This window comes from Crocodylus siamensis, chromosome 2, assembly GCF_052110815.1.
Source record: "Crocodylus siamensis isolate JL-2025a chromosome 2, ASM5211081v1, whole genome shotgun sequence".
In the NCBI taxonomy this organism is placed as follows: Eukaryota; Metazoa; Chordata; order Crocodylia; family Crocodylidae; genus Crocodylus; species Crocodylus siamensis.
Window position 1 is genome coordinate 290086505 of NC_143396.1, and position 24583 is coordinate 290111087.

The following is a 24583-nucleotide window of genomic DNA, read 5'->3' on the forward strand; positions in this document are numbered from 1 at the left end:
TTTTGACATTTCCAGATCACGTTTTTTTCATTCCACAAACAGCTTGGATCCTTTTATAACTTTTTTTTTGGCCTAAGATATCAAAGTTTAGGATAAAGTATTGGGATATCCTATTTTTATCTCACCCTGTACGACGTTTTTGCGAGTCTTAAAACTCCTAAAGCCCATGGCCTATTGCTGTGATAATCCTCCCTTTAAACACTGACATATTCGCCTGAAGCCTGAAAGATGCCTGTGCAATATGGATGCTTAGTTTCCTTAGGGAGCTTAGAAAAGACATCACCTGTCATTTGGCCAGTCAACAATAACTTGTCTACATTTATCAGAGCCCCAAGATGACTTAAGCACATTGGCTTATTTGAGGTCCTTTCATCCTCTTTCCACAGAAGAATTGTCCCTTTATCATAAAAAGGTTCCATTAAGCTGATCCGTTGTATAGGATTTCATCGTGGCTTTTTGTATTAGCCTGATTAAATCTGCTTTGTTATCCGTACTGTTAAAATAACCATTTTAGGGTCTGATTTGAAGCTTGGCTTTACCCCAGCCTCCCTTTTGGTACATACAAGCATATATAGATGCTATCCATGCTGTTTAGCTACTTACTGCCTGATCCATCAGGCATACATTAAGCTGTCTGGACAGTGTGTGCAGATAATAGCAGCCCAATTGTTTTTAATCTTAATTACCTTTCTGTCTATTGTTTGAGCGGGAAAAGCCATTGCGGGCATTTTGCAAACCTTGTCGAGCTTGATCCAAACATAGGGAAGTCAATGGGAATCTTTCCACTGACTTGAGAAGGCTTTGGATTAAGCTTGTACCATACGAATTAGAGTGACTGTAGCCTGGACTGTTTCCCTTTAGGGCATTTATCTTACTCCTAGTTTCATCCTTTACTATCTATCATGTCATTAGAAGGCTGTAAACAGCCAGAACGCCTTCCTTATGGCTGCCTTGTACATTTGTCATAGTGCAGGCATCCTGGAGGAGGCTATTGGAAAGAAAACTTCATAATGATGCCATGATGCAATGAGCCGTTTTATCTCGCAGGGAGGCTGAAGCAGGCCTAGTTGCTGCAGTGAGATTTATGTACCTGGAATTACACACGACTGTTGCTGGCGACTGTGTCTGCGGTGCGGAGGTTGTGAAAGCACCTGATGAGACGACACGGAAAGGGACTTCAGAAGGTGCGCGAGCTCCAGAGGCAGAACGAGAAAACGCTCCCGCCGCATTTTGCAGGTGGTGTCAACAGGGTCCTTCTGTTCCCCGTGGCCAAAATAAAATCCCTATTGCTGACACACTCACGTTGCACCAGGGAAGCAGCGGTAGGGGTGCAGCATTCGTGTTTCGATTGGTCTTTCATTCTCTCTTGGGCCGTATACCGAGGGATCACATCAGAGTTATTCATCAGTGCCCTGTTAAAGGAAAAATGCATAGCCACGCAAACTGTCATTCCACACCAGCTCTTGATAATGGTAATCCTGGTGCCTTGGGAAGGAATGAAAGCTAATTGGGTGATTTTTTTTTTTGTTTTGTTTTCTGGTGTAAATCCAGGATCACAATGGAAATCAGTAGAGTCACTCCAGGTATTTCTGCTGCCACTGAGAGCAGTGCTTGGCCCTTCACCAAAGGGTCCCTTTTTGTGAGGCCATCTCCGTGACATGCATTAGCCGGGGGCAGCCTTTTGCGTAGGGTGGCAGGCCACTCTGGATTAGCCTCCTGGCTTAGCTGTAATCGCATTACGATCTGACGTCTTTGTTGCACCAGACCGAGTCCCGCTGACGCGCCTCCGGTGCTGGATGACAACAGCGCCCCGGCCAGCTGAATGGATGCTTGACACATTTGCTCTGGCGTCACGCGGGTTTAAGCTGTTTGGCCTGATTACAAGCCTGGAAGGTTAATCAGATTTAGGAATTGTTTCTTTTTGGTTACTTTGCACTTTTTTGAAGGCCCCTTTCCTAAACCGTCTCCCCCGAGTCTCTCAGCTGTCTGGCCCCTGACGGCCTGGCCTCCCCAGAACCCGCAAGGGTTAGGTAGCTCATGGGGCAGAGTCTGTTGCTTATTACTCGAAGCATCACTGACACCTTTGCACTTGCTCCCCTGCCCTGTTGTCCCCTGATTGTGAGTTAATGAGGGCCAAGGGGGTGGTTTCATTGTATGGTTGTGCAGAGCCTGACATGCAGTGGGTCCCAAATCCACTCTTCCTCTCCGAGTGAGGTTGTGAGCCCCATGGAAATTCAGCTGGGAAAGTTGTGCTCGCCTTAGGCAGGTGGTTGGGAGCTGCTTGAAGTGTCAGGATCCTCCGATTTCTGTGGCAGTCAGTAGAGCTGTGCCGACTCTTACCAGCTCTTCTGTCCCCCGCAACTTGTGAGCATGGTTCTCCCTTCTCCATGCGAGCAGCAGCCTCCAGATGCAGCTTCATTAGGATCCCCCTTGGGAACATCTCCCATTTTTGGAGCACACGAGTTATGGCTATGTGGGAGAAGAAGGGCTCGGGGTCATGTACGCTCAGTAATGCGTCCTTTTGTGCTGCAGACACTGCTGGGAGACCATGCTCTACCTTGTGCATCTCAGCTATTGGCAAGATCGACCCGAGGAGGAAGACGGCATGGACTCTCCTGAGACAAAGGAAAGCGTCCAGGTCCAGAGCAGAGGTAAGAAGCAGTAACATGCTCCCCATCTCCAATGAGACATTTCCCTGGCCCAAGCTGACCAGACTGAGCATAAAAACACGGTGAGTAAAGGTCTCGCCACATTCGTTATAGCATACCAGGATTTGACCTTCCCTGGCCTTCTGTCTTCATCGTACTAGCAGTGTCCTTCATTTCCTTTGCTCCTCACAGTCACCTGCAGCAACTGAGCACAAAAGGCTGTGTGCAGTGGTCTCCCTGCAGCTACTCATGCACAGCCCACGAGGCAGCTCTGTAGGACAGGGCTGCTGCATCCCAAAGGCCAGCGTGACCCCCTGGCAGCTTTCTGTGCTGGGGTTAGAGACGGGTGAATACTGCAAACAACTGAAGAGCCCCCCGAATGCTCATCCAGCGTGAAATCTGCCCTGGGCAAAATCCTGCCCATGAGACGACATACCCCTGAAATCCCATTAAAGGGATCCTGCAAAATGGTCACGTGAGCAAATAAGATACTTCTGTCCTGTGTACACCAGCTCTTAAGATGGAAGTAACGCTGTTCCAGCAGCGCCCGTGTTGCACAGCTACCCTGTGTGGGCAGCCGTAGAGCGGTGCCGCCTGAACGTGGCAGTGACCCGGCTGCCTGTGAAGTCATCAGAAAATCCTTTATGGAATGAAGGGCTCCGATTGACTTCAGCGAGGGCAGGGTCAGGCTCAGACTACGTACAGCACAAAGCGGCTTTCCGTCACCGTCAGGCTCAGATTGATGGGATTTTCCTGTTCCACTTATTTCTTTTTATTAGCCAAACATTCAAACATTCCTTGCCAACTGAAGGAAAATCCCCCTTCCTGAATTTGCTTCCTTATTTTTCTTGCTGAGAGCCAGGGCATTGACTCAAAGCCAAGGCTAAAACACAGGGCTGCTGTTCCTATCGACAGCCCACAGAGCTAGACTGGATGAGGATGCTGGGGTATTTGCTAAGCACTTCCCATGCAGGTTTGCACTAACACCCACGCAGTCAGGCTGTATACGTGCCCCAGTCTGCCTCCCTCACTCACCCTGCGCGAGGATAGTTCTGGGCAGGACTAGCAGTGACAATACTGAATCCTTAGGCCACAGCCTTGCAAAACTGTGCCTGTGCAGGCTATGGATAGGTCCACTGAGTTCAGCTGGACACCTTCTCTTCTGAATATCAGTCCAGAGCCCTGCACACCAGATGGGCCTGCCTGAGTTACTATATGGGCATGTCTATACGACATGCCTTAATGCACATTAGCTTAATTTAATGCGCATTACGAGTACACATCTACATGTGCATGCCCTTAATGTGCATTAAAAATGGTGCAGTTAGGCAAATTGTGCCTAAATTCAATACCTGCAAATGCAGGTATCAAATTTAAGCATGATTAGTCAAAGTGCATTAATGCACGTGTAGATCCAACCTGGCACTAACTTTAGTGCTGGGTCTGCCCTTCCACAAGGGACTTTATGCTAACTGTGGTGCCACATCCCTGCACATGTAGACACCTGGCAAAAATTGGTTAATCTGCATTAGCTTAACGCACATTAAATGTACTCGCTCTTATTTGCATGTGTTGACGCACCCTATGTGTTGCTATATGTAGACTAGCTATTCCCAGGCAACCTTTGGTCTGTAAATGGGCAATGCATGCATCTGTTGGGCCCTTTCACGCGATTTACTAATCTAACACCTCTTTAAACATCCCCATGTACACGGAGGGCATGCAGTCCAGGCAGTCAGGCTCCAACTGGGCCTGACAAGAGCTCAGTCCTAGTCCTTGTTCTCTCACTGGTCTCAGAGATGGTGTTTCACCTTCCCACATCCCAGTTTCCTGCTTGTGACCTGTAATCTGCCTTTGTAAAGTGCTTGGGGATTGGCAAATGAAAAGGACCGAGTATGGCTCTCATAAAGGGGTGTAGACCTGCCCCTATCAAGTCAATGGAAAACAGCCTATGGAGATCACCAGCAGCCAGCTCCGACCTGTCCCCTGAAGTCTTTTTCGCCTGCATGGGGCTCCCTTGGTTCTGGGGCATGGTACTCAATAGGACCCAGAGCTCTTGAATCTGGATGGGTCACATCCTGCTTCCTGCACAGTGGGTTGCTGAGTCGAGGAGGAACCACACAGCTATTTACACATGGCTTCCACTTCTGATAGAGCTGCTTTGCCCTCCGCTGAAGCACCTCAGCCAGCCAGGGTCGCTGTTTTGTGTTTTGCTACAACTGCATAGACCTCCCCCCAGCTTGGAGTGTGAACCCTTCTCTAGGCCAGGGTCAAAGGGAGCTAACTGCAAATGATCCAGATTCTGCTGTAACATGCCATTTTTAGAGCAGCAGTTCTCAATTAAGGTGCCATGAGACACCCGCCCCACACACCCCAGGATGGCACGGTGCAGGTGTCACGGCAGAAGGGCTGCAGCGCACACACGTTCCTTCTGCATTTCCTCGGCAGGAGAACTGGCTTAGGCTACAGCTGTTCCCGGTCCAGCTACCCCCTGCACCCCTCCTGGAAAGAGAGGCGCATGGGACAGTTTCCTGAAGACACTGTGCAGGGCCAGACCGAGAAGAGCTGTGGCACAAGCCCAATCTCCTGCCTGCTCTAGGCTTATCAGAGCATCCTTATGCAGGGAGAGCACGCTCATGTGCCACAGCCCTTCCTGGGCTGGCCATGCAGTAGGCACAAGGGGGCAGTTTTACCTGGAGGCAGGAGCACTCGATTGGAAAGCACAGAGGTACATTGACCCCAATGATTCTCAACTGGGGGTGCTGCATGGGTTTCATTATTCACAATGTGCCCAACACAGGCACTACAAAAAAACTGGGTGGCATTTTCTGTGAAGGCAGGCAGGTGCTAAGTTAACAAGCCACTGTGTGGATGTGCCAGCAAGAGTTGGCACATATGGGCATGGGATTTTCACAAGGGTTCACAACCTCAGCAAGTGTCTAAACACTTGAAAATCCTGTGTTCAAATTGTAGAGCCCAATTGAAAATCTAGTCCCAATTAAAGGTGCTGAGTGCTTGAAAGTGTAGCCCTGAGCACCTCTGAAAATGTGACTCTCAGTTTTAACGCAAAGAGCATGAAGGGATTTTTTTCTTAATTTTTTTCCCTTGTCTTTATATGAACAAGCTTAGACAATTCAGTGCAGGCTTTTATTTTTTTGGTTTGGTCTTCAATCAGCTTCATCGATAATGAGCTTCAGTGCGTTTAAGAAAGCCCTTTGTTTAGTTCAGGTTGTGCAAGTCCTGTTTGGCTGGTTACAATCCATGCTCACACCTCGTTTGGAGGGAATTGTGTCTGTAGGTGCTTGTTTATGGCTGGTTAAAGATATGAGAAATGATTGAAATCCATATTTGAGCGGGTAGAAAGCCTTCAGGAGAAAGATGAGTTAAATTATACGGTATCACATAGTCAAGGGAAAATGTTTGCCGCGCGGGAAGATGGAGTGGAGGTAACTTCAGGAGCATAGAGAGATGGAGATCAACAAAGCCTTAAAGCTGATCTCTTTGTATTTTTGTCTTATGAACTTTGAATTGAACTTCTGCACCGGATCTGATCTGGATGAAATGTCATATCTGAGGCAGATCCTTATCTCTTAAACCTTTCCTTTGTTTCTTTGATTCTTTGGGCTTTGCCCTCTTGTTTTATTGTGAGTGGCCCAAGGCTTTGATCTTGCAATAAGCCCCGGCAGGCAACACAAACCTTTGCTTTGGTGTGAGACGTGCAGAGGGGCAAGGGGAGACTCAGACAAGCTAAACAGACAAGAGGTTACTTCTTCTGTGGTTAAGTCTAAACGCAAATGGGGTAGCTTCAGAACTGATTGTCTCCCGTTACATGATGGGAAACTGGAAATTCACACGAGTATTTCCACATTAAGAGCATGCACCTGTGGGAACTTGATGGGTGTATATCTGTTTCCAATTTTATTTACAATCCCTTGTATTTTTTTAAAGAGTCAGAGCAGTTTAAGCTTACCTATCCCTTTAATATAAAATAATTGAAACCAAAGCTCTTAAATACTTTATTATGTCATTTTCTCTACCTTTTACAGTTGAGGGCAGAATTTACCTTCTTCCAAAGTATTGAGGTTGCTAAGCCTGAATTATATATTACCTTTTGGGGGGAAATTCTTGTACTATAGAAAAAAACCCAGCTGGTCTTAATCTGATCAGATGATATCTGCTGATTTGTACAGTGGGTGCATCTTTGCATTCATTAATTCACTTTTGCTAACCTGCATTAAATTTAGTACCTCCATTGTGAGGTACTAGAAAAACGCATGTTAGCCTATTTTAATGGGCATTAGCAAAAAAGCGGTTTTTTTAATGATGCTTTAATGCGCAATAAAATAAGCTAATGCACATTAAAACGCATGTGTAGACGCACCCAGTTAAGAGCAAACTTAGGCTAACACTAAGCACTGTGCAGTGCATCCTAGGTCACTTTATAAATATCTATTCGTTGTCTGGAAAAAGTTTTTGTGATTATCTTTTATTGGACCAGCTGAATGGTTGGGATAGATTTAGCTATCCCCTACAAAAATTCTCGTGTCTCACATGTTTCCTCCACCATCGTGGCTACACCATCACTTCAGTGCTACCGCATGCACTGTCTGGAGTGTTTACATTGTTTAAAAATAATGATGTAGAAAGACACCTTATGCTTATTCCCTATGTTTTCCATTAGCAATAATTTAAGGCTTTGAAAAGCATCCATTGACTTGTCCATGTCAGCTGAGTAACTGCATGTAGCTTTTCATTCACATTTTTCATCTAATCCGATGGCTTTGAATTCCTGGCCTTGTAGTTCCTATAGATGAAGATTAGAAACTGCTTCTGGCTATGTAGAATTACATGCTTTTAGATGAAATTTAATCCCTTGTAAAAGGTTTGATTCACAGCACTCCTTCCTGTTCAGAGCAACGGTATTCTCTGTTGAATCTGGGTGACACCAGTGAGGACATTAGCCAGCCAAGAGACAACACCAGAATTGCACCGTTTGGACCAAACTGTTGTCAGTGATTCTAGAGACGTGGCAGAATATACACTCCTTCCATTGGCTCCAGTGCAATGACAGCCTGCACTGGAGCCATTTATTAGAAAGAAGTTGGATGCATCGTCTTCACCTTGTGTTTGACAAGAGGTGAGGTGGAAAGGCTTTGCTTGGCCATCCACTGCTATGGTCCAGTGATGACTAGTGAGATGTCTGTATTAGTGCCTACTCACAGGCCTTTCTTCTGACAAAGAGGATACCCAGTAGGAAAGATGCATCTGTTCTCTGCTCCTTTTATGCCACTTCCCCTTTCCATAGGGTTCAAGTCCAGCTCAAGGTTGTTTCGCCATAGCTTGTAGCAGGTCAATGTTGTAGGGGGCTTCATAGCAGCACAGCAGTAGCACTGAGTTCCTCTGCACAGACCTGGGACATGTGAAGTTAAAAAACACAGGGCGGGAGGTGGCATCAACCAGTGGGAGCATGTACATGAATTATAAAGAAAAAAGGACCCCAAAGAACATATCTGTCCAAGCAAAGGAATCAGGTGGGATACAAGCATGAGCTCAAGAGAGCAGATGGGATGCCTGTTCTTTTGGATCTATATCCAAAGGCTAAATTCAGGCCAGAGGCTGGAGTAGCCAAATATGCAGTAACACATTAACTGGAATAACGACCCAGAGCCAGAGGTGCCCGTGATGGGAAATCATCCAAAATTCTTGTTAATTTGTTCACATTTTCCCCTTCCAGTCAGAGAGAGCAAAAGGAATATTACCCCGTGATTCAAATGGCTGGTCATTCCACTAAGTGGATACTGGCAGCGGTCCAACTGATAACCAATAGGCTGACATTTGTTTGCACACAATAAAGGTCGAGCGAGCACATGAAGGTTGCGGTCTGTCAAGCAGTGACTGAGAAGACGGGCTCGTTCACTGACTGCGATTGTGTGCTGCAAAGTGCTCATTCGGCTCTAGAAGAGTTAACAGGGTCACTGAATCAAAAGCTTTCTGCAATGCTGTTTCCGAATAAAGTATGTAAGCCTTCCATGGGAGTGGGTTACTTGCCTTTTTTCTTAATGAATCAGGCTCCAAGATATGCTTGCATTCCTAGGAAACCAGGCTAGAATAACACGGCTGGCTTTTGGGTGCAATTTGCAGATTATCAGCAAACAGCAGTCTGCAGAGTCTGAATAGCTTTTATGTGAAGGTAGGTCTGGGGCTGCAGCATTAGTTGAAAACCAGCTTTTTAACGTGCTTTATGTGCTGTCGCGTCTTAGGGGATGGAAAGTGTCGGCTTCATCTGCATAAAATATTATTTTGGGGGTTTATCGACCAGGCGCAATGAATCTCAGATCAATTAGTTTTGCTTTGAAGTTTGTTCTCGATCCAGATCTTCAAGAGAGAGGGAAAAAAAAGAAGTTTCCAAATCGCTGGCCTGTGAACACTGTTGTGATTAATTACCCTGTTATAATCTGAGGAATTCGGCTCGTTCCTGTATTTTGAATACCTCAGACTGCATGGGGAGTTTTATTTTGGCTGGTATATTTGGAAACTGCTAATAAACACCTACTTCCTGTTTTTCTTGCTACTGTGTATAACACATTGTTAAAAAACTTGCTTTCCCATCTCCGCTGCGTGCATGTTCGACCAGGCCTGAACTGCATTATTGGTTCATTTGCCAACAAGTTTCTCACAGCTGTGAAAGGCAGGGCTTTGTCTTTGACTGTAACACAATGTGAAAGGCTTTACACTGTAACAGGGCTGAAAAAATTCGTGGGATGACAAAGGGATGAGCACGACCGATACAAACTTGTCTATTTTTAATTCCCGTAATGAGCCTGATGCAAAGCTTCCTAAAATAATCCCAGTAGGGCGTATTTTCCCCGTCTAGCCCCGTGCTCGGTGGGTTAATTGGCATAGTGTGCGGGTAAGTTCACAACCGTCAAAATGTGCGCTCTGCTCAGTCCTGGGAAATGTTGTAAGAGCTGCGACGGGGAGAGCTAACATCTGCTACCTCGGAGCGTATGAAGATTTTAAGGCTAATATTGTACGGAGGATGTTTGGTTAGACAGGATAAGTGCTTTGGGGAAATACAATACTAGGTCAAAGCTATCTCTGTTTGGCGCGTGAGCTCCAGGTTTTGCGTGTGAACAAATGTTAATTAGCAGAAATGTGCAGTCTGTCGCTGAAGTGTAACTGTGGAAACAGATTCGTTACAGTCACTGAAGGTTTTTCATCCTGTGAAAATTTCATTAGGGCTATTTTTCCCTTTACGGATCCAAGATATCAGACTGGGATTTTGCAATACAGATCAGTGCCGTACAGTAGCTGAGGAGCAGGTAAGGCACAGGCAGTTTGCATGCCGATATTGGTTGTGTGTTCATTAGCGGACAAGGCCGTTAGAGCCATGGCTTTTTATTGGGCCAGCAGGAACAGTTGTCTTAAAAGATCTCAGTGCATTGGTGGATTTTCGGTGGCAGAACATAGCAAATACAACTCTTTTAAACGAGTTTGTTTTAAAAGAGTACCGGTGCTTCCAAGTTTGTTTTAGCGCATCTGCCAGTGGGTGCATACGTTATTCCTAACTTGCATTACAGCAGCAGCAGCAGCAGCTCCCATCAAAGCCTGGGATCTCACCGTGCTACAGGGGCGCGCACACATAGTGAGAGAGTCCCTGCCCCACAGAGCAGACAGTCCGATGAATGTGGCACAGGTACCACCCTGAAGTCGCTTGGGGCACAAGCCTGGCTGGAAGTCTCCCCATGCAGAAGCCAGGACAAGGCCAAGGTAGCACTCTTCCAAGCCCCCACAGATGCCCAATAGCTTCAATCGGAGGCAGCTGTGGGTACGTTGGCCCCGATCCTCAAAGGCATACAGGCTCCTCCGCTGGCAGCACTTGCTCCTTGATCCCTTGGGGAAAATGCCAAGTTGGGGGTCCAAAGCTGTGTAACTTGGAGGCGGATGGCATCACGGTTTGCTGGAGGTGGATGTACCACTGGTTGTTACTGCAGGCCCCAGGGACCTGCTATCGAACACAGTCCACCACCAACCTGTTGTTCGTCTCTCTCTGCCCACAGCTTTTCGGCTCTAGAAGAGTTTTTGCAGGCCAGAAACATAGGACATCTCTGCCCTGAGAGCACAGAGGCGGGATATATTAGTGTGCGCTGAGCTCTAGGCTGCTGTGGCTGGGATCCTGAGCGCGTGGCTTGAAAGCCACCTCGGGTATCTCTGCTCTGCAGGGCCGGGGGTGCTGCGGTTGGTGAACATAGGCTCCCGTGCTCTCAGGGTGTGGGATCTCCTGTCACCCTTGTGAAGCAGGGACGGGAAGGTTCATAGCCTCCGTTGTTTTCTCCATCCAGAACGCCCTTGGGACGCTGACCCTTTGCCGTGGGTGGGGGGGTCCATGTCCCACCTTCAGCCCAGAACTCGCGCCACCCCTAAGAGTCTCGGGGAAGGAATCACAACTCACCAGGGCACCAGAAATCCTCATCTGGCTTCTCTTCTGAACCAAAGCCATGACCCGACTATCCCTGGTGCATTCAAAAGCTAGGCTGCAAAAGCTGGTGGCTTCCACCCATCCCTTCTCTTGCACACTGCTAATTAGAGCTTCCCCCAGCACTAATTAGAGGTTTGCCTGCTACTCATTAGGAAGCCCAGGGCAGCATTTAATACAGCGCAGGACCTATAGTACAAATACTCCATTCCTTTGTTCACATGGCCATGCACGTCTGTGTGCTTGCAGGTGGGCCTGTGGGTGCAGGGTCTAGGCTGGGGAAATGGGGGCGGGAGGCACAGGAAGCGTGGGAATCCTGCAGGAGCATGGGAGGACCCACTCCCTTTCCTCCCTGCAGGTGAAGGAGGTCTGTGAGATGAAGAAGTGAGGCTGTGCGATGTGGACGGACAGCTAGAAGCTCAGCCCTAGAACTCGCGCTTTCTTCTGGCACCTCCCCGGAGGAGTTTTAGTTCGCTGTGCCTTAAGTCATTTAAAGCGCATTACGCCACCAAATTTCCTACAGTGGCTGTAATTGACGTGCAATTTGCCACTGACGCGTGCAAACACCAACACCATTAAAGCAGTGCAAGAGCATTTAGCGCCCTTTAAAGTGTGCACACATGCCCGTCATTTCGTCTACGTGCAGCCAAGAGTCATAGAGAAACCAGGCTGGAAGGGACCTCTGGAGGTCAGCCAGTCTAACCCCCTGCCTGAGGAAGGAGCATCCCTATCCAAACCATCCTATACAGCTCTAGTCTGCCCTGTAAGATGGGCTCTCTGCTCTCCAGATCATCCTAGCAGCCCTTCTCTGCACCTGCTTCACTTTTAATTTGTCTTTGTTCAACGTGTGAGCAGAACTGTATGCAGTATTACAGATGGGCCTTACCAGTGTCTTTGCAATGGCATGCGTTCTTTGCTTTCCTTCCTGGAAACACTTGGCTTCATGCATGTTAGGGTTGCATTGGTCTTTCTCATGGCCACATTGCAGTGCTGGCCCAAAGTTATCCTGTGATCAGTTAGTATATGCAGGTCTTCTCTTCTGTTATGTCCATCTGATGAATCCCCAGGTTGGAGGAGAAATACCTGTTGCCCATGCCTAAGTGAATGACCTTGCACTCATGAATTTCATCCCCCTTCTCTTACTCATATCCTCCAATTGTTTCCCCCCATTTTTTTCCTGAGTGACATACTGATCCTCCTCTTCATGGGCAATGCCTCTGGACTTTGTGTCATCAGCAGATTTCATTAGTGCACTTTCACTTCTTGTGTGGATATCCTTAATACAAACATTTAAATAAACTCCATGCTAGGAGCAATCCCAAGCAAGCACCCTCCAATGCGACACTTCCCTTTTAACACTCCCCTTTGTCATCTCCCCTAGCCCCACCCTCTTGATAATCCGCAGTGATCCTTCAGGCTGAAGGGGGGTAGTAAATTGATGGTTGGATCCTCATGGAGATGTCCTTGCAAAGCATCTCTGTTAGCCATGTTAGGGGACAGCCTAACCCATTGCCTTTAAGTAGAGCTTTATATGATGTAAGATCAACAAATGCTGATAGTTCTCACTGAATCACAAGAGCTCAATTCACATAGACCTTATTGGCAGGCAGTGGGATTAAAAAGCAGTGTCTGGGTCACATGGAGATGTACTTAGAGAAGTATCACATACAGGGCATGTCTACACATGAATTTAAGCAGGCTTAAATTTAGTGCATATTAAACTAATTGGATTAAGTGGGTTTTGGCAGGTGTCTATACGTGGTGACACTTGGGATTAACTTTAGTCCCAGGTTGCTTCAGCCCTGCCGTGTGCCCCTGTGGCTACCAGAGGTACACACAGCTACCAGCACTTGGCAGCCATGCTGAAGCCACAGCCAGCTGCCAGCATTTAGCAGCCATCTTGAAAACACCCCCCTGATCCCTGGCCAACCCTTTCCCTGTCCAGGAGCCATGTGTCCAGCACAGGGGCAGGCACAACAACTCCCTCCTTGCCCACCCTGCCTCCCTGCACCAGGACTGCCCCTGCCTCTGTCCCTGCCAGCAATGCCCAGGCCTGTTCCAGCCCTGTCCCTGCTGGCCTGCTGGGCCCAGCAGCCCCCTCCTTCTCATCCCCCCACCCCACCCAGGGGCCAGAGCTGGCACCAGGTGTGGGAGCTCCTGGCCACCCCCCTCCTAATGCACTCCCTGCTCCAGCTCCACTGCCCCACTGCACGCACACAGCCTACGCCCTGCCCACTCCCAGCACCACTCTCAGGACATGCACAAACAAAAAAAACTTCTTTATCCTCATAACATCCACCCTATCCCTTCCCACTCCCCTCTCAACAAACAGTGCCACTTCACCCCCGCCCCCCAACCAACAGTAAAAAACTGCTTTGAAATGGCAAACTCTATAGAAAGTAGCACAGCCCTGGGGGAAGAGAGACACCCAGCCAGAAGCCCTGTGGCTGGGCTGTGGCTGGTCCCCTAGTGACTGGGTAGGCCCAGGTCTAAATTCCCTACATTAATGCAGAGTAACACCTCTACACATGCGTTACAATGCATTAACTAGTCCCACTTAAATTTGATACTTGGTTTGGGCATGTATCAATGTTAGGCTCACATAGCCTAATATTGCCATTTTTAAGTTGCATTAAGGGGGCACACATGCAGACATGTGCCCTTAATGCAGCTTAAATTGGGCTAACCCACATTAAATGACCATATATAGACATGCCCACAGTTGAGTGAGAAGAGCTCAGGAACAACCTGGAGTAACCTCAGAGGCAAGGCCAACTCTGGTCAAACTAGCAGGATGCCAGCTTTAGCCGAGGTCACCAGCACATGTTGCCTTTCCAAGGTCATTTGGCTGTTCAGTGACTATGACCATCAACCCAGTGGTTTGGTGGTGAGTTTACCAGTGAATGAGGCCAGCCTTTCCATCATGCACCACTTGTTCCAATTACAGGATATTTGGTGTTCCAAGATAATTATAGGGTCCACTTTGAATGGGCTGGTTGATACCTAACAGTGCCAAGGTACTTAAAAGTCCCTGTTAGGAACTGAATCCCCTTGCCAAAGTTTCCTCCAAGCAATGCCCAGTTCACGTCAAAGCAGGTCAAGGTCTCCAGGGTCTGTGTCTCTGCCTCTTCCCTATACCCTACTCAGCAGTAGCCCACCTTAAAATGCCCTTTATTTCCTATATATTTATTTTTTTCAGAGCTTATTCTTGGCTGGGGCTCTTCACCACCAGGCCTGTCTAATGCTCCCTAGTTGCTTTTGGCTCCTCTTCTGCTTGGTCCTTCCCAGGAAAATGGGATGCATCTAGGGTCTCAGCAGCAGTCTTGGAGCAAGCAGCAAATAAAAGCATGTGCAACCCATGTACATTTGCCTTCCTACAGCTATCATTCTGTCCTGGGGGGTGCATAACACAGGACACAAGGATGTTCCAAAGGAAGGATCACCCAATTTGATGGGGGGGGCCCAAAGAGGTTTGGGTCTGATCCTGCTTCCCTTTATGCAGCTCAGTGGCACAGACACAGCTGTGGCACTGAGGCACCATTTGGATTCTGTTTGCGTGTGCTGGAGTGTGAGTGCCCTGCACACATACCTGCCAGAAATAAAATGGAGGGGAAGGAGATGACTCTCCCAACTTTTTGCCTAATGGTTTAGGCCCTAGGGCTAAGTACAGATGCTCAAAAAGCCAGAGTCTGAACCGATTCAATCTTTGCAGGTTAGTCTAAGCAGCGTAGATTGAACTGATAAACAAGTGAACAGACATTCACTTTTGATTCCCGAAATGCAGTCCCATGCCTGCAGTGGCCAAGGCCAGAAGCTGGGGGGAGGGGAGGAAGGGGGTGATGCTAGCGCATGCCTACTTGCTGGGCTGGATCAGACAGATTGCGCAAGGCTGGTTGACCCACTCTCTGGGGGATGTGCAAAACATGCTGGTGGACTGTGAATTAACTTGAATCTGGAGGGGATCTGAAACAGAAGTTCAATAAACTGATTTAACCTAAATCACTTCAGTATGATACTACTTCCATCCAGGTTGATCTTAAACCAGTTTGGGTCATTTTGAAAGTGGTTTATGTGCACTGAACTTCTGTTGTGTTACAGATCTGAACCGGTTTCCAATTGTTTATACCGGTTTATGTGTAATGTCTGTCCCTAGCCTAGGGGTTAGGGATGAATAGCACTGGGGTCAGTTCTGCCCCATCAGAGTCTAAGGTCTCCTTCCTTTCTGGACACAGTTCCACATCCCAGAGTCAACCCGCTACCAGCTGTCTCTCCAGGTCCTGGCCCCACATATATTCCCCTCCAAACTTTCCAGCACGGCAGCTTCAAGTGGACATCTGGAGAATGATAATGCCTGACCTGTGTTCTCACCTGTGGTCTCGGGTTTCAAGCCCTTTGCTGGGAAGCAGGCAATGCAGATCAACCCCCCACAGCTGCTCCCTAGACAAGTGCCTTGACTATTGGACAAAAGGTTTGGCTCCCCGGGCATCTAACACTGGTTAACACAGGCTTGCCCAGGACATACCCTGCATGCCTGGGCAATGCTGTTTTACCCAGATGCCTCCAATGTATGTGCTGTAGGTTAAGCACAGGGTGAACCCAGCTATTGGCACCCCTAACTATATGTAAAATGGCAGTGATGTGGCTACATAAGGGCCACCGAGGCTCATGAAAGTGAAACCAGATCCAGCATCAAATGACTTGCCCAAGGTCATGAAGAAATCTGTGTCAGAGGTTGGAGATTGACTCCAGATCTTGTGTGTCCTGGAGAAGGTGACCCTCCCTTCTCTCACTCCACAGCAGTGGACTTACAGTCATGGCAAACCACAGACCCAAGGAGGGCAGCGTAACAGAAGAGCAACCCAGAGCCTCCAAACCAAGGAGACCCACGAGCGTCAAGGAGAGTTTTGCATCAGCTTTGACTGTAGGACACGACCCAGTTGTTTTCTTGCCATTTCCCCCAGAAGGATGTGATTAAGACTTGACTGGAGGAACAAAGCCCCTCACCTTAATATGCTAAACTTTATTAATGTCTACAAGAGTCGTAAGAAAGGTAATCTGGAGAATGCCTGACCCTGGGCCCACTTGTGTTTGGAAATGACACAATATGTGTGTTTTATGATAGCTGCAACCACTTCGTGTGAAGATAAGAGATTTAACATAACAGGTTTTTGCTTTTCTCGTTTGGCGATTTTTTTTTGTTCAAGCCAACATACCACTGGCGCTGAACATAAACAAAGTAGCCTTTTATATCTCTTTCCGAAAACCCAGCCTGTTCCAAATGTGTGTTTTACTGAATGGCTGGGGTATTTTTTTTTTTAAGTAGCAGAAATGTTGGTCAGTTTTAAAACAGCTCCTTACGGGTTTCCAGATAAATAAATTAGAGTTAGGTTTGGGTTAGTATCCACTTCCTGACATTAAGGCCAAACAGGATTTATCCCCTGTTTTCTTTGTCACGCAAGGACCATCATGTAAGCACACAGGTTATGACTAGAAGTGTGTTTCAACCTTCTTTCTATTTAATTAGCCATATAATTAACACTTACTAAAAAGAGGTCATTTTTTCCAAGGTCTTGTAAACTCCTACTCACTTTATTGAGTTATTGCAACTTTCAGAAAAGGTTTCTGTAGAAAATGCCAGTGTTTTATATCCTTTAGCTTTTTTTTAAACTCTGTAGTGCTGTAGGGTAGGTTTTACTGACTTATACAGCGTAGGTCTGGGACGGATCTAAGAAGTGCATATGAATTTGGTTTTTTTTAAATCTACAAAAATTCATAATCTGGAAAGAAGTTAAAGAAAAGCATGAGCACAAACAGGAAAAGCACTACAAGAATTTTTAAAAAGCGATACATTTTAAAAACTATAATGGAGGAGAGAAAAGAAGACATCTGGTAATATAATGTGAAAACATTCGCATACGTGTTACCTGATCGACTGAATGTTGCAGCCATGATGCTCCAGGATTATGAGAGAAACAAGATTTGTGATGTCCTTTACTGGACCCTCTTGCAAGGTTCCCTCTAAGCTGCGCACGTGCATGTGCAACCGTGCACAATAAAAAAAATCTTGCCTCTTGTATAATTGGGTGAGAAAGGAGCCAAGCTTTTGGTCTTCAAGTGCCTCCCATTCAGTCTGCGAAAAAGCAGTCACGGCCCAGGCTAAGTCCAGCATAACAGATACTGGAATCTGGACTTCCGTGGCATCGACGGTACTGGAAAAACATAATGGGCCAAGGACGTGGCAGGCTGCAACCAGCACCTAAGCTAATAACTAGTCTGATCCTTCGTGGGTGCAATGATCCTTAGCAGTTATAGAAGTCTTTCTGCCAGCCTATGCCCCTACCCGGGAGGGTATCACCTTTGCGCACACAAATACCTGGTGATTGGCTACAATTTACCCTTGTAAGTGTTTTCCCCTTCTTTCCTAATATGATATGAGAACCTGTCCTCACCTGAGCTGTAGGGAACGGTACCTGTCAGAGACTGTTGTCATATCATCCCGCTGCTGACGGCACAGCACCCTTCGCCCAGAGCTTCGTCTAACCCAAGCTGATGACAACACAGGGATCGCTCCCAGGTTGCAAAATGTGTTTACACAGTAGGAAACCAAACTGAAGACTTGGCATCATGGTGCCGCCTGCCATAACAATAGACTTCATCCCAACTGCTAGACACAAGCACTTCGGGGCTGTGCCTGGACCATCAAGTTACTGTCTCTTACGATGGCTCCCTTGAGCACGCGGCCCTGCTTCTTGCACCGGTAGCAGTCTAGCCACGTCCATAGGGTGCTTGGGGCCAGTCAGTTGGCACTGCTGAGTGCTAATTAGTCTTTCCAGGCAGCCATATGGACACAGCTGATGAGACAGCCCTCCTAGCTCTGTACTCCACTGCCCCAGAGGGTGAGTTTAATGTATAGATGTGGCCAAATCCCTCGTGAAGGTGACTGGAGCTGTGGAGAGACCAGAAGATGAAGAGGAAGCACTTGAGTGGGATGTGGAAACAGGACGTTGGCTGCCACGGTTGCCCGGCATCACCCGTGGTAGGTTCGGGTGTGATGTCTTGTGTTGTGTCAGGGCTGATGGTGCTTTTAATAAGAGGTTAGGTTATGGACTTGTATAGGATGGTTTGGATAGGGATGGTCCGGCCTTTGGAGGTCCCTTCCCACCCAATTGGAAGTCCCTTCCAGCCCAAAGGTGTAGCAGAGCCAGCCGAGGGATGAGGGGCGATGGGCCCGTGGCTGTGAAAAGCTGGACGGGGATAAGCTGGAGGATTGCTCCAGGGCTCAGTGCAGTAGAGAGGACACGGGGTGTCCCCATCTAACTGGATCCATTGGTTCCAGAGCAGCTTTTCACCACCACAAGTTCCCCTCATACATGGGCCTGGGTGTGTGAAACACGGGGTGCCAGAGCCTCGCTCGTCTGTGCAGCAGGGAAGTTGTGCAAGGGGCACCACACAGTGGTGAAACACGTGTGCAGCCCCCCAGCACCGGGGAAGCGTGATGCTGTCCCCGACCACCGGGGCGGGGGCCTGGCAGGGCTCTGCTCCAGCGGCACGCCGCACCGAAAAATAGACATCACTGCAGGCAGAGGGGATGGCGGGGAGCCAAGCCACTCAGCTCCACGCTCCACCCAACTGCGTGCGGTCGGGAGGAGTGCACGGAAACCCTAACGCTCCCTTGGGCAATGGGGAAGCCACAGGCAATAAGCACAGGACCCAGCACATGGGCCAGCCAGGACCTGGCCTGGGAAACACAGTGCCTGGGAACCACCGTATTGGGGTACGCATCCTCCGGGAAGGAGGGATATCACGCCTGTTGTCTTACCTCCAAGCCTGCCTCTCTGCCCTCATGCTATGGCAGTCAGCTTCCCTAGCTGGCTCTTCCTGCCAGCCAGTGCTCTTTTTCCAGGTGGTAGCAAGCACATGCATTGCATTGGCAGGACACCAATCCCCCCTTTATTATTGCGCACCGCTCTGGCCGTGAGATGTCTCCTGTGGGTCTGCACAGCGCAGGCTCTCTGTGCCCAAGCAAGCACCTCTCACAGGCAGCAGTGCCTGGTGCTCTGTTGTCCACCTGGGCCTTTGTCTTGGGAAGTGAAAACCAGTGATTAGCCACATGGTTTAGCCTGGAGCGAGAAATTTGGCAAGCCGGGTTTGGTTTTTGGACCCCCCACCGCCAAGAAAGGTGGTGGTGGCAGGTGGGGTGGAGCTGAGTGGGGCGGACGGGGAGAGTCGCAGGCGGGAGGGGAAGCGTGGCTGGCTCAACACAGTCAGAAAGGAGCTGTGTAGCTGGCTTTGATCTGTGACGGGCTGGCAGCGACCTGGCTCAGGGGTCTGCAAAGGGCAAAAGATGCTTGGAGGACTTGGGATTCCCTTTCCTCACCAATCTGGTAATGATTTGGCTCAGGGGTTTTGAAGGGGTAAAAGATGATTGGAGTACTTCGGATTCCCTTTCTGCACCAATCAGGCTCCAGAGACTCCCCCCCACCCTCCTCCGTGTCCCCTGATTGGCCCCTTAGGTCACCTGGAGGGGGATAAAAGGGGCAGTGTGGCTGACTCGGGAGAGATCACCGAGGGACAACAAGGAAGGAGCTTCACAGAGCTGGCAAGAGCTGAGCCGGTGGGGTAGGAGCAGTGCCCCGGAAGAGCCTGAAAGAGCAGGACCAGCAGGCAGCCGTGGGACCCTCAGCAGCGCGCGTGCGGCCGGCAGGAGAGGCTCCCGCTGGGCTCCAGGATCCCCTGGGAGAGGCTGCGGCCAGCGGGAGAGGCCCCCCCGCTCCAGCAAGGATCTGAGCAGTGACTTGAGAGGTTCCCAGCTCTGCTTCCAGCTCCTGCAATCAGAGGCCAGGCAGCTCATTGTGAGGCCGGGGCTCCAGGAAGGTCAAGACCCCTCGCAGGCTGGAGCAGTGTCCCCAGTGGTGGCTGTGTGGCCTGTTCCTGCCTGCCATGTGGGAGGTCTGAGTTCAAGTCCTAGCTGAGGTGACTTGGGATGAGTGAGATAACAAGAAGCATATCTTCTTGCAGTGGAAAGGGGCCTCTGTGTTCCCCTCTTTCTCTCCCTCCAGGTACCAAGGCCCTATGTGTCCTTGTTATTTGACATTTTGCATTTTGTGCCTTTTTATATTTCACCAACCCGTATTGTTTGTTCTGCTGTTTGTGTTTTATATTTTGTTAACCCTGTTTTTTGTCAATAATTGTAAGTGTCTAATCTTTGTTGAATCCTGCCCCCTTGGGCCATTGTAGTGTCCACTATGCCCTCTGATTTATGCCTGTTATGTTCCCAGTATTAAAAGGTATATGGTTAGGTCCCCATTGGTGGTCTGGCTCTGCTCTGTAGTGGGAGGAGGGTCCCTACCCCTCCCACAGCACTTGTGCACCTGCTTTGATCCCTTCAGTTGGAGAGGGGGTACCTCTTGGAGTACCGCCCGGGTTACAGATCAAAGCATCGTAGCGCTCCCGGAGCAGGACAGCCCCATGTTTACATGAGCCTGTGGGGAGCGGGCTCGAATGGTGATCACTAACCTGGTCGCCGGTTCGCTTTGCCCTGGGAGTATCCATGCAGTGGGCGAGAAGATGGGCAGAAATACCATGTCAGACAGTCACTGTGTCCCCAGTCACACACCGAATGCCAGTTCTGGCTTAGTCCAGGCTGCATTTCGGCCAGTGACATTGTTCTGCGCGGCCATTTCTGTTTCCCCATATGCCACATCATAACCCTGCCACCGGGGAAAGGAGGCAGATGTGCAGCTGCACAGCAAGGAAGTGGTTCCTTCATAATGATAGCCGTGCAAAAGCTCCAAAAAACTCCCTTTCCCATTTGTATTTTGCTGCTGCTTACTATGTGCCGTGCTTTGAATGGGACAGATGCATACAAAATGCCCATTTGCATGCACACATTTTTTTTTTTTCCTTCTGCAACGCATAGAGGCCTGGCTGGCGTCTTTAAGTACCTGCAGCACTGGGGAACTGAAGAACAATTTCCAGCCCCATGGAATATTTTGCCTCTAAATGCAATGTCAATAAATAGAAGTTCATAGCTGGCAGCCAGAGCCCAACTGGCTTTGGAGTCAGAAATAGCCTGTGGAACGTATCGTTGCCTGTACAGGAAACCTTTCGCCTGGTACCCCAAGAGGAGATGACACTCTCGGGAAACCACAGCTCTCGATCACCCTCAAGACAGTGATTTATTAAAAACAACCCACCCCAGAATGGCAGACAGAGAAAGGGGCTGCACGGAGCTGATCGATATGGCCAGGGCGCTTTAGCAATGATTCCTGCTGTTTCTAGCGTGCAGACGTGGTGCCTAAGAATGGAAAACGCAGGCGTGATCCCATGCAGGAGTTTGCACGGTTCACGCTGGCGAGGAGGGTGTTTCAGCAAAGACGTCTGACCGACACGTCCCCTCCCGGGGCAGGTTCAGAGAGGCTGGCTGTCACCTGACTTCCCTCCGAGAGCTTGCCACAATTGTTTACGTGGAAGAGAAATACGAGGAAAGCGTCTGTGCATTTTTAACTGTCGTTAGCGCAGTAAGTGCTTTGACCTTTGAGAAGACAGTTAATCACACGGTCTGCTTCTGCTCCTCACTTCCTCTCCCCCTCCCACTTGTTTTGTGTCTCTCGGCTGCCAAAGAGGAGGAGGAGGGACTGGTGCCCTTTGACCAGGCTAGTCCGTCTGGGCTGCCCGAAAGTACTTGGCAGCATGCACTGGTTGTCCGGGGATGGAGATTTGGGAGCATCTGGTTCAGCCCAGAGCACCGTCCTCTGCCGCCTTCTTTGTGTGAACAGTTAACACGAGGGCCGTGAAAGAAAAGAAGGAAAAAAAAGAAAAGCAGCTCGAGCGAACGTAGTTTGGGCGGTGGGAAAAGGGAATATCTGAGTTCTAATCCCTGCTTTGATCCTGACTTCCTGGTGTGACCTCGCTCTGTCTGCTTCCAGTCTGTAAAACGAGGACAATCGTATCGAACTGCTTCCCTCGTCTCTCACAGCCAGCCCCAGAGGCCCTGGCGGAGCCCGTCGCCCTGTTGTGCTGAACAATTTGCAGACGCGTAGGAAGGAACAGGTCCTGCCCTGACAAGCTTGCTGCTCCAAAACAGTGGGGCAGAAAACGGGGGTGGAAGCATGTTGCCTGTGGGGAATAACGACAAGTGCTGCCCCACAGGCAGTCAGGCCTATTGGCTAGGCAAAGGTCAGGGAGATGGAAAGTTTGGCCAGAGCCAGGAGGAGGTTGACCAGGAGGTCCTGGGACTTGGTGGGGCCAGGGATGGGGAGTATGTAAAAGAAAAGGTGCAGGGAGAAGTGCCACCAGAACCTCAGCAGGACTGTCCAGACGAGATGGTGGTGGGGCTGCAGCCTGCTCGAGGTAGGTAGGTGCCGGGGTCTCCTTCCTGCCACAGTTGGGGGACTCAGCGAAGTGCACCAGATACACGCCTGCATAGAAGCCACCAGTGTAGGGCCCCGGTGGCTCATGGGATCAGGATGGAATACAGGCTGTTCCACTGGGGAGCACCAGCTTTGATATCCCCAGGCCTGCCGTGGTGGTGTAGCGAGGAGTGTTGTGGGGTCTGTCAAGTCAGGGGCCCCATGACAAGCTCCAGAGGGCTAGGGGTTATGAGTGGGCAGGAACTGGACTCGTGCAGGACTTCTTGGCTGTTGGAAAGGGGAGTTGGTGGCAGGGCAGCTCTGATCTCCTGGTACAGGCAGGCAGGGTAGAGCCCAGACCCCTTGGCCCGCATTACCTCCATCAGCCAGTGAGGTTGCTAGTGAATGCCTGGAGAGCTCATTGTGGCTGTAGGAGGGATCCAAAGATTAAGCTGCATATTTGGACCAGGCCTGCATGCTCCACTGAGTGTTTGCTCAGGTGAAGGGGAAGTTTTACAGCCATAAGGCTGGGCAGGACCTCTAGAGCTCACCTAGTCCAACCCAGGATTGAACCTCTGACCTTGCTGTTCTTTGCACCATGCTCTAACCAACCGAGAGTTCATGGCATTGCACAGCATGGATGGGTCACTGGACTGAGTAAGGACTTTGAAAAGTTATCCCTTGCTCATAAGTAACAGGTGCCACCGAAAGGACAGTAGCGAGCTGGGTGCCCCAGGATGCACAAACAGCGCTTCCTCTGCAGAGCGCCATCCACTGCAACAGCCTGATCCCCATTAGCCTTCCTGCTGCAGCTGGTCTGTACTCAGGACCTTCTTCACCACTCCCTGTTCTTGGACTGTCTCTTTAAATTCAGCAGGGAGAGGCAGCTCCTGCCCTAACGGAGCCATTTTGCAGCTGGCTGGGTGCTTGGGTGATCTTTCTCTTTTTTCTAGCGGGTAGGCACTTTTCATGCATCTTATTTCTCTCGCTCTCTTCCTTAGCAGACACTGCATGTGCACTGCTCGTTTCTGCTGCGCAGCATATGTTGTAAGCAGGTGTGGGGCAGAAGGAAGGGCAGGGCAGCACCTTAGAGGTTGACTGGTTCAGAGAGGCATGAGCTTTCATGGGCAACAGCCTGCTTCATCAGCTGCTGTGAATGGACTCCTACCTTCTGCCTGACTTCAGATTAGCATGGCTAGCTGCTTCCCTGCAAGCAGGTTTTAGCAGTGCCTAAGTGGCCCTGGCAGCCCCACAAACAGCGTCGCTTGCTTTGTCTCTGAAAATCAGGCCCTTTTACAGCCCCTGAAAACTTTAGCCCCTTTTGAATGCTCACGGCCATCATTTTGACTCGGTGCGATCACCTGCCTTTCCCATAAAGCATTGTCAATAAGCCCAGCAGCCACAGACCAAGTAGCTGAGCAAAGCACTGGGATCTCTTGAGCGTGTATTAATAACCTTTTCCAGAAGCAGGACATCAGCTGCCGTGCATGCCCTGCTTTACCTGTGGTAGGTTCGGGTGTGAGGTCTTGCGTTATGCCAGGGCTGATGGGACTTTTAGTAAGAGGTTGGATTAGGGATTTGTATAGGATGGTTTGGATAGGGATGATCCTGCCTTCGGAGGTCCCTTCCAGCCTGATTTTCTCTATGATATGATGTCAGTAATAGAGGGCATTGCATGGGGGGCCTGCTGGCGTGGCGATGTTGCCTTTGGCTTTCCTTACAATGACACAGCCACGTCAGGTTCCAGTTCTTGATGCAGATGAACGAGCCTCTTCCATCCCTCTTTGTTGTGCGTCGCCTCTTGGTTTCCTCGTGATTTGTAGCCTGCATAGGGTGGATCATGTCAAGCCTGGCTCATGGAAACCCAATAAAAATGAAGTCACCTAACCCCTCCCAAACACTTGGAAAAGTGCAATAGGGTCTGGGCAGGGAGGAGAAGTAATTGAGCCCCTTTTCCTTCGTAAATCGTATGGTCTCATTGATTGTCTCATCCCAGGGTAACTCTGTTAATACTGGTGGAGTTTTGCCAGTGACCAGATGATGGTCAGGCCCTTTGTGACACTGCCAAGCCCTCCAGCAATTCCAAAATCCTACTAGATTTGGGGTTC

General features: G+C 49.3%; 1 long non-coding RNA gene across 1 annotated transcript in view; it reads left to right on the plus strand.

Annotated features, from left to right (window-relative positions):
- The first annotated feature begins 1068 nt into the window (after positions 1–1068).
- Positions 1069–24583, plus strand: part of LOC149872393 (uncharacterized) — a 33000-nt gene continuing 9485 nt past the window's right edge. Inside the window, exons 1-2 of the long non-coding RNA XR_016440620.1 lie at positions 1069–1236; positions 2533–2651. This is a non-coding gene — a long non-coding RNA (uncharacterized LOC149872393). The remainder of the gene's footprint in view (positions 1237–2532; positions 2652–24583) is intronic.